Here is a 14,560-nt window from a genome sequence, read left to right as displayed (position 1 = left end):
GCCGCCGCGGCGCGGGGGGGGGGGGGGGGGGGAATAAATAAATCAGTGAAGGCAAAACTCCCCCCTGCCCTGTCCATGTCAGGGCTGAGCCAATGCATCGAACCGGCTGGCTGTTTGGCAACAACACCCATGCATGATAGGGGATTTGCATAGCAGGAGTAGCACTTCTCAGGAATCCATGTGATAAAATGCTCATTCAACCAAAAAAAAAATAAAAAAAGAAGGCGTCAAGAGTACTTGCTAGACAGTTCACAGAGTTGACGCTATCAGCTGGTTCCTTATCTCATGAGAACCTGAGCTGTCGGGGGTTTCCTAACACCCCAAGCTGCTGCTGTCTGGCCCCCCGCACTCCTCCTCCACGTAGACTTCACCCCCTGCTTCCCTCCACACCAGCCCCCCGCCTACAGGAGGACATCACCTCGGACACTTTGAAACACCCATCTCCAGCGCCCTCCCACCTTTCAGAAATTCTTCGTTGGGAGGACGCTCAAAAGCGACATACTTCTCTTTCCCTACAGCCTTATCAGCCTCTACAAGTCTATCTGACGTAGCTTTCTTACACTCATACATCTTGGCAGAGAATTAGCTGATAACTAACAAAGCACTGCGGGTAGCGTGTTCATCAGGAAGTATAAGCGATAACGCCATTATGCTGTGAGAAACCTCATCCAGACCCTTAGGAAAAATTACAATTTTTGTTATTCGTTTCTTCTGAACTTACCAGCTATCCTCAGACTACACAGCAAACAGGAATGCCTTCACGTAAATAATCTGGGGGAGGGGGCACTCAAACCGCCCTGCGATTAAAGGAGACGGTCACTGAGTCGGCGACAAGAAAGATGCAATGAAAATTAAGAACGAAAGTCGAGGACAAAGCAATCACCTAGAAAACAACAGGAGATCGCCCAAGAACAAATCAAACCAACAAGCACCCCTTCCTTCCCGCTGAATGCGCTTTTCTGCATAGCAGCATTTCACGAGATAGAGACTGAAGAGCTGGTGCTTAACACTGTCCCTGGAGACTTGCCCAGAAGTTTTTACATTGCTCAGCACCCAGTGCATAAAAGGGCAGCAGCGATGACACTCCCGGTGAACTCCCGCTGGCCAAGCTGTCTGGCAGGTACAGCTAAAAAAGCCATTTTGGGAAAATATTGCCTTTTTATAGCTTATCTCAGTGCAGACAGCTGCCTCGCATCTCTAGAAATAGCAGGATTTAACAGCCATGTTTGCAGGGACAGATTTTTAAAGGTTCCATCTTCTAAGAAACAACCTACACATCCAGAAACAGGAGGCCAGATTTGTTTTGATACTGGAACCCCCTTCCATATGCTAAGCGTGCCCACGGATTTGCAAAAACTCTGCTCTGAAAATGGGATGTTCATTCAGCAACAGGCAACAAGTAACTTGCACTTGCCTTGCTATATAGTCTGTTCCCAGCGCAAACAGCAGCAAAATAGCACACGATTAGGCTGATATTGCCTTTTGCTGAAAAATGCTGGCATTTTGTAAGTAAAATAGTGGTGGGGGAGAGCATTAAACACTGGAAAAACAAGACTAATAAGTTAAGTAAAAAATACCCTGCAGCTACAGCTGATCAGCACCTCTCTGTTGTTCCTCTTTGGATGGAGTGAGCCAGGATCAGATCCCAAACGTTGTTATGATTCGTTCGAGGTGATAAAGACAGAGCTGCAGGCTGCGTTCCTAGGTCAGCCCCATGGCTGCAAACCCCAACCCCATGAGCCTGGAGGAGCCTCTTCAGCCACCTCGCCTCCATCATGTTTGTGAGTGCAATGGGGATAATGTTATTTTCCTACCTTTCAGCAATAACAAGCATTTTTAGATAAAAAGCACCAAATTCCCATGACTTGAACACTGGAAGAGCTGATGCTAAGGATGTAAATGGCTCTGAATGTAACAGGGCCTTGTAAAATGTCCATGGTACCACCTTTTACTAGCAACAGTTGGACCAGTTGTCTACAGCATCTTCCTCATTATGAGATTCTTTTTTTATTATTATTTATTTATAACTGAATGAAGGGGTACTAAAGACAACGACCTGCTGTGAAATGACCAAAATTCCCATGCAAACAACCCATTAGCAGTGTTCAAATGCAATTTAAATTACTAGTTGTTAAAGTGCTCCTCAATTTCATGGTAAGTTTCCAAGGAAAATTACATGCTATGTACTATTTAATTGATTGTTTTCTACTTCTTAACATCCATTTATTCCCTCCTCCTGTCTTTTCCTTAATTTCAAGGGATGATAATGACTTTTCAGGGAGGAAAGGGGAACAGCTAACACAGTTGAAGAGGGATTTACCTGAAGAACAAGGATGTAGGAAGGAAGTGGCTGCCAAAAATGGGCAGCTTCACTGGAACTTGTCCCTGTGATATTTTCACAGTAGGGGTGTGAGACAGCACAGCGCAAGGACTCCCTTCCTCCCAACCACAGGCAGCCAGGCTTTCAAAAACCTGATGTTTGTTTAAAACGTAGTCACACACCCCACACCCCCCCATGTCAAGCAATAGGCACAGTTAACTATTAGAAGACAGTGGTAAAACAACAAAAGCAACTTGTTTCCTCCTCCCGGGCATGCTAGTCCTTGAACAGACACGCTCACTAGAGGCAAACAAGTTTCTCATTTGGGAGATCTCATCCCAAATGCAAATACCTAGCTCACAGGAGCAAATTTCCCCCCTTAAGTTGACTGAAGGATTAGGCTGCGAGTGAGACCTCCTGCTGCTTGCAACAGCTGGTACAGGAGAATATGTATTATAAAGCTAATAACAGACATTTCTTAAAAGCCTGCATTCTGCTCAGATCCTAGGAAGGAGCAGCGGTACGGTTAGATAAGGTGCCATCTGGGAATTCCTGAAGTAACGATACATGTTGGGATCGTGTCACACACTTAGCAACATATATCAACTTTATGAAATACGCAGTATGACTTGGTTTACCTTTAAGCAACTGATGCAGAAATATTTTGTGCTCAGAAAGGTATGACTTTATTAGAGTAAGAGAGATGGTTTAACAGTACCACTCGGCATGAGGCTGCAAAGCACCCACCTGTCTGCGGGAGATGAGCATGAACCATCACGAGGAACCTGAAGATTTGCACTTTTCCCAAATTAGCCACACGGTGCCTCAGTTTCTATGCCAGCACACCAAGATAATACAGCTTTCCTCAGCCTGTGGGCACGATTTAGGGTTTAAGGACTCTGAAACCTTTGCCTACAGAAATGCAAAGTATCAGATGTGTAGAGCCATCTAGGCTTGTAACCTTGTCTCGCCTTCATCCCTTCCATGCCCACATGTGCTAGCCCCATGCTATCTGGGGCAGCTTCTCTTACCCGCTGTGGGGCACGTACACCCAGCCCTTAGTGCACAGTAAATCCTTCCCAGCACCCAGGTCACACAGTGACAGTGTCACCGCTTCACCACATCCTCTGCGGTGCCAGCCCTGGATCGATCGGTGCAACAGCTGGGATGAAGGATGAGGTGCGAACCAATCCTCCATACATAGGAGCTAAACCAAATCCTCTGTGTTTAATACATCATTAGAAGTGATTGAGGGAAGCTTACGGCAGGCAGGCATGGAGCTCTCTGAGCATGCTCAAGGCCCAGTGCCATGGAAGGCTTCTCAGACTTGAGTGCTTACCAGGTGCCAGGCTGCAGGAGGAAAAAACCTTTAGACAGCTGTATTAATTTATAGGTCAGCCCTTAACGGCTCTGTTCCTGGAGCAGAAGAAAATCCAGTGTGGATCCTGGTTAGCATCAGTGATCACTGGATCTGCCCAGGTCCTGAAGAAATACCAGATGGAGAGCCCTGGCAACCTGCGGTCCTGGCAGTGGGCATCCTCCAGAGCTCCCCCAGCCCTGCCCAGCATCTGTGGTGGGGGGGACACAGGCGGCACACAGGGAGCTCATCCTTCACAGTCCATCCAGCTCTCACGTCACGTCCTCGCAGCGATGAGATGTTGCGGAGAGAAGGATCGGCACATGAAGATTAACAGCCCCCAGCATGCTTCCCCAGGCGTGCCAGACTAGCACTGTCTGGAGCCCTGGGTTACAGCACCCGGGCGCTGCTCGCCCTTGTCTTCCAACAAGCAGCCCGTCCTGGTGAGCAGGAAAGGGGGGAAACTGCGAGGGGAACAGAACATCATCATTTACAGTCCCCGCTGTGCCGTCCCCAAAACACCAAGCTCGGCCGCAAGCAGCTGGCAAAGCCTGGACACACCACATCCACATGCCGCCAGAAGCAGGGGCAGTCCAGGGCACGACGGAGCAGGGGAGGTGTGCGCTGGGAGGAGGTATCGCTCGTCGCACGAGGCCACGTGTGCACACACGAAGGCAAAGCGAAGGTGCACGAGGAGCGACACAGACCGCCGGCTCGCTGCCTTCCGCAGCTTGCCACCACCATGCGCGACAGAGGACGGGGGGCTCCTTGGCGAGTCGCTGGGTTGAGGCTTCAGGTGCCGCAACAGCTCCATACATCTCCCCAGCGCCCTGTTTTCTAACCCATCACCTACATCATCCGTTCAGGCTGTACGCTCTTTAGGACAGCAGTTCTTTCCTTTGCACTGGTACCAAGCCCAGCCCAGCGGGGCCCTGACCCCAAAAGCTGCAGTAATCCAAGTAGCTTGTTGAAACAACAAGGACTAAAATGCCGCTAAAGTCTGCAAACTCCCAACACGTCCCACCTGCAGGAACAGGCTCCAGCAGTCCCTTCATCACCTTTTGGGGCCAAGCGCTTTTCAGCTCACATCCCGTCCTTGTGCAAACTAAGCCAAGTATCTTCCCCTGCCCAGAACAATCAAGCCAGTTGCGCACCTCAAGGACCTGCAGCAAATCCATATCTCTGGAAAAAACAAGCCTCGCACTGTGTATTAATCCCTATTTAAAAGGGCAAAAGAAAACTAACAAAAGATTTAACTTTCTAACAAAGGTCTTAAATTTAAAACAGGAAGAGTATAATAACAACAGGTTTGAATCAGCCTAAAAATACCAGTTAGTCGAGAAGATATAAGCATCGCTAATCAGCAGTAGGAACTATAAAGGGTTTTTCACCAACACCCCTTCCCAAGTAAAAGGACGAAGTACAGTGCTTTCTGTCCGAGGTACGGGACTGGCTGCTATGCAACCCCTGGAGCAGCGTTAAAAGCACTCTATACGTGTTACATGCTCCAAATGACAAGAGGAATGTGGGACGGTGGATCTCCGCTCCAGATTCCCCAGGATAGTTTTAGCTGCCATGAATAAAACAGGAAGCAGAGCATCTTCCAGGCTCCCCCCACGCCCCTGACTGGATGAACTGTAGTTTCCTTTCAGGAAAGAGAAAGGAAAGAGGGGAAAAAAGAAAAAAAGAGAAACAGCCAGCTGCAGTACCAGACAGATTAAAAACTTCACACTAAGGAAAAATAAAGAATAACAGGAAAAAACAGACAGTGAACCTTCATCCAGCTACAGCAGCTAAACTTCTTCAGGTCCCTAACAAAACAGGGTTAAATATTAACATCCCAGAGAAATATATCCATACGTTATGCAGCCTTTTTAACGTACACTTTCGCTTCGGAGACATAAATCATATTTAAGCTATATTTTACTTGCTGACCACATGCATATATACTCATTTAACTCTACAGTGCTCTACTGCCTTGCTGCATTAATCAGCGAAACTAAAAGGAATAGTGTGACTGAATGGGAGCTGGCTTAAATTATCTTTATATCTAGGCCTGAAGAAACATTTTGCCTTTGAGACCAATCCACTAAGCCAACTTTCCCTGCTACAGAAGGTTTCATTGGGTCCCTTGCTGTTGACTGGCGATCCACATGCCTGCCTCCACCAGCAGCGCACAACACTTTGATGCAATCCATCTGACAAAACAAAACAAAAATCCCCCAAGTTGCTTGCTAAAGCAGCAATGATGCACTTACCAGCACCCAGGCAAGCTCCTTCGCTAACACGCACCCCTCTCGAGCAGATCAAATTTGGAACAAGGTCCAGGAGCAAGAGAGAACTGAAAACTGACCACAACAAGCTTCCAAAACAAGAAAGGGGGGAAAAAAAAAAAAAAACAAAAAACCCACCCTTACTACAGGAATTCAAATCCTGCTTCCACCAGACCCTGAGTCACCTCCCCTCCCTTGCAATAGATCAGAGCAATGGGTAAACATTTCCAAATATGGAGATCAAAACTCCAAAGGATGTCAAAAAAAAATCACCCTTCTCTCCCTGGCTTTGGCACAGGGACGACTTGCCCCTCTGGAGCCTGAGCTGAGCACATCACTGTTGCTGACCTACACACACCCTGGACACCGGGCCACGCATCTCCGTCTTGACCTGCGCTTTGGTGGCTCCTGGCTTAACGGGTGACACTGCATCTCTGTCCCTTCCCAGGGATGTGCAGGAAGATGCAACGGGGGCAGCTCCAGGAGCTGTCACCCCTCACCCCCTACAGCAAACCTCCTCCTCGTGCCTCAACTCATCAAGAGAAAACCTCCTCGAACTATTTTTTGGAGTGTTCTTTGAAGGCAAATAGGCAAATTCAGGCTGTGTTTATAGTGACACCAGCTCACTACCAGAAAAGGCAAGGCTCAGCCATCAGTCCAGCTACAGAGGTCCTGTTGCCAGGTCCCACACCGGCTGCTCACCTGGGGCAGGGAAATCTCCCCTGACCTGGCTCATCTAGCTGGTGCTTTGCAAAAAGCATGTATTTGATTTTGCATTATGAAAAAAACCCCACAGCTCTGAGGAAAGGAACATGCTGCTTGGACAAAGCAAGATCTCCCTGCAGGGACAAGGAGCTCCAGGATGGCAACACCCCTCGATCCCTGCTGCGACACGCAATGCAGCATCCCACGGCAGGCAGGAACACAGGAGCACTCAGCCTCCCCACCCTTGGGAGAGGGGCTTGAGGGCCAATGCTCAAGCCCATATAACAAATTTGGGAAGCAGAACAGTTATGCTTAGAGAGCACAACCATCCCTGCAGAGCCTGCCTGCACACAGGAGCAATATACCCATGGCACCACTCCCACGGGCATCACTCCTCGGCTGCAGCAGCCGACCTGCGGGCAGCAGGGAGGTGACTACGTCTGTCAGCACAGGACGACAGCCTCCTGGTAGCTGCAGCCACCGGCTAGAGGAGCAGGCAGCCTCTCAGGAATGTGCAAATCGGGACGTTTTCAGGGGAAACAGGCTGCCAAGGCGATCCAACCAGACCAGAGTGATTCCCCAGCACCACCCACAAGATGCTATTGAATTTATAGGGAAGGAATTCCAGAGCTGACTCTGCCCATGTATGGCCAAAACAAACTGTAAAAAAGCGACATTATAGTACATCTGGCTTCCACTGGTACTGAAGCACAGGCCTTGGGAGGAGCTGAAATCCTGCAGTGACAGGGGCTGTACAATTATCTCCAGTAACTAGGCAGAGGTCAGGGGCCCATGGCAGCATCAGTTTAGCCCCTGATAGCACAGGTGATGGAAAACGTGCAAACCTTTTCTTCAGAGGAAAACAAAGCTTTCCGCCTTTTAGAATAAGAAGCACGTTTAACTTGGTGATCCATCACTACCACTGCAAAAAATAAACCTTGCCAGGCAGCACCAGCACATGTCCATTACACTGGTAGTTATAAAGGCAGGTTTACAGAGCCAACAGTCCAAATGGCACTAAGTCATACACCAGGGCAATGCCAACGCAATGCAGGTTGGGACTAGCTCTCGACAGGCAGCTGATCAATTACTTTTCTAAAATCCCACTAAAACCTTCCCCCAGAGCCATGCGCCCCAGCCAGCAGCTGGGCCACCAAGAGCATTCTCCATGGTCAGAAATGGAGATGTTCTGAGCACAGCGGTAGAAGATGCTCCAAAACCAAGGTAAGAAGGGTCAAGTTTTACAAACTCTGACTCAGTTTTCCAGCACCTTGCAGAAAACAATTCCCAGGGCATTGCTTTTTGCAAGGACAAAGAGCGGGATGTAGTAGAGAATAAGGTAAGTCAAGAAAGGGAACAAAAGCAGGGTGGAGAACTGGAGTAGCAGAAACCCCATCCCAGGCATGTACCAGCCCTTCTGCTCTGGGCTCCTGCAGCATGAACAGATCGAGGTTCTCCTTAACAGTTAAATGCCACTACCTCGCCTGCCCTGCCAGTGGGGGAAATATTAGCTGTGTCAGCTTGAGAAGCAAAGGGCTTACCGAACCGGAGAGGAATGCAGGCTGCAGTGGCACACGCGATGGGGACAGGGAAACGAAACCCAGGGGAACGCGGGCTGCTAGTGCTGCCTCTGCCTTTGCACCGGGGTCAGGCAGGGTATGTTTTACAGCTCCTGGGGTTGAAACCTGGGACTAATGGCTTCATGACCTTAGAGGGACTCTCATACCAGAAACAAATATAGCTGTTAGAGGGGCTGGGAGCTCAGGGGCCTGAGCACAGGAGGACAAGTCGGTTCCTGGCTCCTGGCAGGCAGCCCAGCACTGCTTTTCAATAAGCACAAGTCATAACCCATCGGACTGGGAACAAGTGCACATCTGAGCGGCACTTCCTGATGGGGGACCCACCATGCAGCTATTCCCCCACCTTTACGTTCCCAGGGATTAGAATCTCCCCTTAGTTTCCCAGCTAAAGTGGCATTATACCCTCTCTCTTGCTACTGCTCTCACTTTAAACAGCGGTACCTAAGCATGAACTGGGGTTCAATGCCTCTGCTTTAGAGCACCTTCCACCCCAAACGACACAGAGAAACTAGAGATATGGACACATCCATGTCTAACCACAGCCTAACCAGGAGCTCCCTGCTACATGGCACCCAAAGTCCTCTCTTTGCCACAGTCTTAACCCTGGAAAGTAAAAGCTTGAGGGCCTGGGAATAAAATCCAACTCAAGCCTCCCGCACAGCAGTACAGGTCATTATTAATCGGCCACCGGGTCAGGTGTGACTAATTTAATTTAAATGACATTACATAAGCAGGACAACTGAGAATATTTGGTTCATAAAAATCCCTTGAAGGGCAGAGCACAACTTGCATGGCATACATAACACAGGGACTGCTGCAGCATCACAGGAACACAGACCACGTAATGCACACAACAAGGACCAGGGATGCTCATATGTAGACATCCACAACTATGCACACATACGCCTCCTTCCCCAACATGCATAAAAGCAGACTTAGGACTTGCAAGCTGAAGTCCTGTACAGCCAAAAGTTAGCAGAAATGTTTGTGACAGTTCCACTTTGCAGGCAAAAGCAAAAAACGGGTGCAGAGGAATAAATATAGAAAAAAGTCAGGCAGGCAAAGCAGGTGCTGGCTTGTAAAACCTTGGCCAGAAAGGCTCCCCAGGAGGTTGAATCTGGTAGTTTTGCAACAGCTCCACAGAGAGACAGAAGAGACAGAAAAAGAAAAAAAGAGAACATGAATGCATATGCATTCTTTTATCACCATATATAGTATATGCAGACATTTGGTATATACACCCCCAAGCTCTCATACACCACCATATAGTATATACTATATATGCATTGCACATCTTTGTTTCCATGTGCCTAGATTTGTACAGAGTGTGTGTGTATGTATATATATATGTATGTATGTGCATTTCTCATGCATGCATTTGTCATTACCCCCACAGCACCTATCTGTGCGTGTTGTCACACAACACACCACTTGACAGAGCACGTCTAAAGCCTCACCGCCATAGTCTGGGATGACTTCTGAACACTCGCACGCTGCATTACTGAACTCTCTGCTGAGCCCTTCCCCACCAACGCCTCTGGGTGCAAGTACCACCAGGGAACCACCAGTTTGTCTTGTGTTTTCCAGTGATCCCACCCCACCTCCACACTCCGTTAGGAGAGGACTTAATTTCCTTTTTTTTTTTTTTTTGTGCAGAGAACCATGAACAAGGTGCCACTGTCAGAAAAGCCACAGATCCTTCCAAGAAGCTTTCCCTCACTCTTGTGAAACATGTTTACGTACCAGTTCTCACACTGCACAGCCTTGATGGTGGGACGAACTCAGAGCAGGGCTTTTGGAGACACGCAGGGCTCTACCAGAGTCACGACTTTGGGTTTCTTTCCCAGCCCTGTGGGGAGAGAGAGAGAGAGAGAGATACCCGTGTGATGCATGCCGGATGGGCCTCCTGACGGCTCATCTCCAAAACTTGCAGTTTAACCCACACAACTTCTGGGAAATGCAGCATTTTCCTCCCCAGCTTTCTTAGGCAGAAGCCTCCATACTCCTGGACTCCTTTTGGCATCACCACCTCGAACCGGGCCAACGACCAGCACCCGCTGTCAGCTGCCACAGCTCGGCCAACAACTTGCACCTCCTCAAGCCACAGCTCCTTTACTGCTCTTAATGCCCCTGAGAAGGGGGAGGTAAAAGGAGGGGTAAAATGAGGCATAAAATAAGAGAACGGGGTGAATCGATCGCTCATCTCTGACCTCAGGCACAGTGAGGGAGCTAGGAGGCATCACTTAGTTTGGTTTGAAGCTCATGGGGTTTACCACTACCGCGAATGGAGCTACACCACCATCCCGTTCACCAGCCCTCCACCTCAGCGCAGCCTTTTCTCCGAGGAGCTCTGCCCAATTCCCATCGGGGACTGCCCCACTCTTCCCTGTAGCTGCAAAGCAGACGCGACACGTTTCCCCTCTGCAGAAGATGAAGGTAGAGGGGAGGGGACAGCCAGGCCGTGCGACCGCCACCTCGCACGTGGCACGCCGGGACGCGCGGCGGGTTGCATCCCGTGGAGATAGGCGGCATCTGAATTGCACACTCCTTCCTGCCCCCGCCAGCATCCCGTCCCAGCCCCATCCTGGTCACTCCGACGGCCCTATCTCCGCTCGTGACAAGCACAGGCTTGCCTCGTCATCACCGCTCAGCAGAGAAAGTTACTGCTGTTTGCTGCTGTGACAACGGAGATGCTCGGTTCAGGCTTGCGTTCGTCGTGTCTGTGCTGCTCGTGAAGCTGCACGTGAGCCCACAAGTCTACAACCGACATGCACCAAAACGCAAGAGTGCTGGTGGTGGCTCACAGTCCAGGTCCCTCCCTCGTCCCTGTCACACGGTGAGGTGGCTCACTGCCCCTGCCAGCACCCCTTGTCCCCCACGCCATGCCCTGCTGCTACAAGCAGCCAGCGGAGCGAGACGGCTCTCGCCTCTCCCAAGCAGTGGCAGATCTCCATTACACCGACACCATGAGGGCGCACCGAGGTTCACCCTGACCCAGGCAGCACCCTCCCACCTCAGTCCCATGGTCCCTGGGGTGGCACCCAGCCCTGACACCCCACAGGGCTGGGCAGGTATAAAAATCCCCAGGACCCTCAACACTCCCCTCAGGTGTGATGAGGACAAATTCCTATGGAGATCGCAATGGCCTCTCCCACTCACTGCAGGCTTGGGACGAAGATGAGTAACTGCAGGGTTTTATTGCTGGTGAACTCAGCCAAAGAGCAATTTCTCTCCATCCATCAAGGAGGAGACAAGTACAAGCAAATATTATGGTTGTGCATATTTACTTTTCATTTTAAAATGATGTAGAGTTATATACAATTTAGGTCCTTCCCACAGGCTCCTGGCAAAATGCCCTTCAGTCTTATCTGCAAAGGCAGAAGACAACAACATTCCCCTCTGGTTCCAACACCGTTTTGATTCAACTCACAACAGCACCTCCGGGAGCTCCAGGTAAGACGGTATTCCTTGGGACCCAACCTGTGTTTAAAATATCTTGGCTCAGGCTTGTCTTTCACCAGGTTTAACTCAAGACATGTTTACAAGATCAGTTATAGGACTCAGCAGACTTGGCTAGTGGAACTGCATCTTCCTGGCTTTACTTTCCATGCCGACTGTCTCCATCACCTTGTGACTGGGGTTCCTGCTGCAAGGTGAGCCACCCTTCCCAGCAGAAAGTGGGACCCAGCATGGTCCCAGAGGGGCAGCAACCCACCGATACACGGGCAGTGCACTCCCTCCTGGCCACACATCCACAGCTGGGCAGGACAGGGACAGCCTGACTGGTCATACCAATATCCACCTGAGCCGGTCTGTCAAACTACTCCATTTGTGACCCCATTTCTTTAGCAGAAGGCTGAAAAAGTCAGTCTGGATATTTCTGCAGTGAAAGACACAGAAGACAGACCTGGAGGACAGACCCAAGGTACCAGAAGAACTGCACATCTGCTGCATCACAAGCCATCAAGCCATGATGCCACCACCAAATCAGACCTCTTCAAGACACTCTCAAAAGCATTTCCACTTGAGGAGCTTTGCTTGAGACTTGAGGCCCCCAGACTCCAAGATAGCAGAGCTCCTCTCCCCAAAGTCCCTCTTCTCAGCTGCCTGTACACATCCCTCAGCAAGGAGCACCCCGAGAGCCTCACACAAGAGAGGACTACACAGCGGATTAGCAAAGCAATGCCTTAACCATGCCCGCTCTGCTGGGGAAGCAAGCAAGGGATACAGACCTTGAGAGACAACAAGAAGTCCCAAAAAAGGGTCTGCCCCTCAGTCATGCTCATTCCTGCTTTGGCTCAGGTGGGGAAAGACAAATGAGCGCACAGTACAGACATACCCAAATCGCTGCCATCGATTCCAGCACAAGTCTTCCCCCCACAGAAGTCCCCGGAGAAATACATGCAAAGCCCGTCCCTAAAGAGCCACTTCTGGGTTTCATACATCCCCCAACAACCATTATGGGGAATATCCAGGTGCTTTTACAGCAGAAATAGTAACAACAGGCAGGCTTTTAGCTCTATGAAACTGAGGTCCTCCTAGTTCAGAGCCACCGCAACAGATGCTTAGTGGTCTGTGCACAGCTAATTCTGATTTTCATCTTGCAACAAGAAATCCCAGCTTTCTATCATGGTCCTGCAAGAGACAACAGCAGGAAAGTTTCTTTGGTAACACAGCTTTACACTGTCAAGCTCCCATCTGGCATAACTCAGTAAAACTTTTGTGCCTCCAGATCACCAGCTACAGCGGCCGAGACTTTGGAGTCTGTATACACCTACGTGTGCACATCTGCATCTTCGTTTTTATGCATAGCACAATACAGACCACTTATTTTAATGCACCATTTCAATAGGCAATTTATCATTTAAGAGTAATCTAAAGCAAATGCCCAAACAGCGGGAATCAGCTATCACAGTCAAAGCACCAAGAGTCTGAACAAACTACCAGAACCAGCATTTACCAAAAGAGCACATCTTTTACAAAAGATTGTTTTCTTCATTTGTTTCTTCCAACTAGTTAAATTTAAGGTACAGCTCATAAAAAGCTGAGAAAGTGATTATAAGTTATAAAAAGCCATCCCAAGCTGAAAGGAAAATAAGGTGAGAGGCTGAGATCTACGAACTCTAAAATCCTTAAAGCCGTGATGATCCGAAACAGTCTGTTCACTCACTGGCTGATAATACTGATGCTGTATTATCAACAGTAAGAATCAACATTTCTCAAGACAAAATTAAAAATACAAATTTAATACACAAGTACAGAAAGCAAGGTTTCCTGTTTGCAGATTTAAATCTATAAGCAGTAGTTTACAATGCCTGAATTTAAACTTCAGTCCTCTATTATGATTTGAGTTTTCTTATATTGTTCAAATTTTTCAGAAACAGACAGTTTAAAACCTCTGCAAGAATTCCAAGTTTCAAAGAAGTGCAGTCAGCACTTTCAGAAAAATGGGCGTCCCTAGCATAACTTTACAGTGGTCACTTAGAAATTGAAGTAAACAGACTCCCCAACCCCTTTAAAAGAAAACCTTACCCGTGAAAATAATTTCAGCAAGTGCTAATTACACTTCTCACTTAGCAGCCTGGCTGAATGTCATCTGTTTTTCTGACTATTCAAAAGTTGCATCTACATTTAAATGTCCTTTACACTTGAAAGTGTTACCAATACTCAGAGCTTAATTTTTATTTTATTATTTTTATCAGTATGGCTATACTGGTAGAAGCCCAAGCGTAAACACCAGTTAAACTGGGATAAAGTAGCCTCGTGCTGGGGTCCTTCATTCCTGTTCCTCCGTAGAGCAGATGGCTCAGCCTGACTGCCACAAGGAAAATTGTCGTTTTAACCGTTCCAGTCACCAATTTTTAAGCGCAGACAAGCTCCCAGCAAGTCAGCCATCAGCATGAACTGACACGGGTCCCCCCGTATGATTGGCAGGTGCACGTACAGGTCCCCAGACAACAACCCCATTCAATCTGACCTTTTCATTTTAAATGAGAAACACTTAAAAGCCTGCCCTGTTCTGACATATGCGTTTTTATGTCTTTCTCACGCTGTGCCAATATATTTGTTATTTACTGGCCAAAGTCCCCAAACTCAGAAATCCCACGTTATCTCCTCTGCTGCTGGAGCCCTGATCCTCAGCCGTTCTGGCCACTGCCAGTGCCGAGGGAGCTGTCTGAGGTCTCCACGTCCTCACACATCGGAAAATCAGACCCCTTATACGCAAACCTCAATTCAGAGTCCAATCCTCACTTAAAATTCAACTTATATGCATGGGTACCCTTACACTTGAACACAGCTGCCTGGAGACATGGACTGATCTTGC

General features: G+C 48.7%; 1 protein-coding gene across 3 annotated transcripts in view; it reads right to left on the bottom strand.

The window, feature by feature from the left end:
* The window catches only part of LPP (LIM domain containing preferred translocation partner in lipoma), a 314,060-nt gene extending 303,448 nt beyond the window's left edge, over positions 1-10,612 (bottom strand). For 2 of the 3 annotated variants that reach the window (XM_010573061.1, XM_010573063.1), the window contains exons 1-2: positions 10,446-10,612; positions 9,979-10,084 (exon numbers count right to left, since the gene is read on the bottom strand). The gene's annotated coding sequence lies outside the window, so the exon portion shown is untranslated. Of the gene's footprint in view, positions 1-5,935; positions 5,997-9,978; positions 10,085-10,445 lie in introns of those variants that run through there. The other variant, XM_010573064.1, reaches the window with a different exon arrangement.
* Positions 10,613-14,560: the final 3,948 nt, after the last annotated feature.

This window comes from Haliaeetus leucocephalus, unplaced genomic scaffold (genome assembly GCF_000737465.1).
Source record: "Haliaeetus leucocephalus isolate CR32 unplaced genomic scaffold, Haliaeetus_leucocephalus-4.0 Scaffold362, whole genome shotgun sequence".
Taxonomy (NCBI): Eukaryota; Metazoa; Chordata; class Aves; order Accipitriformes; family Accipitridae; genus Haliaeetus; species Haliaeetus leucocephalus.
Note: the sequence above shows the minus strand (reverse complement) of the source record. Positions and strands in the feature narration are given on the sequence as shown.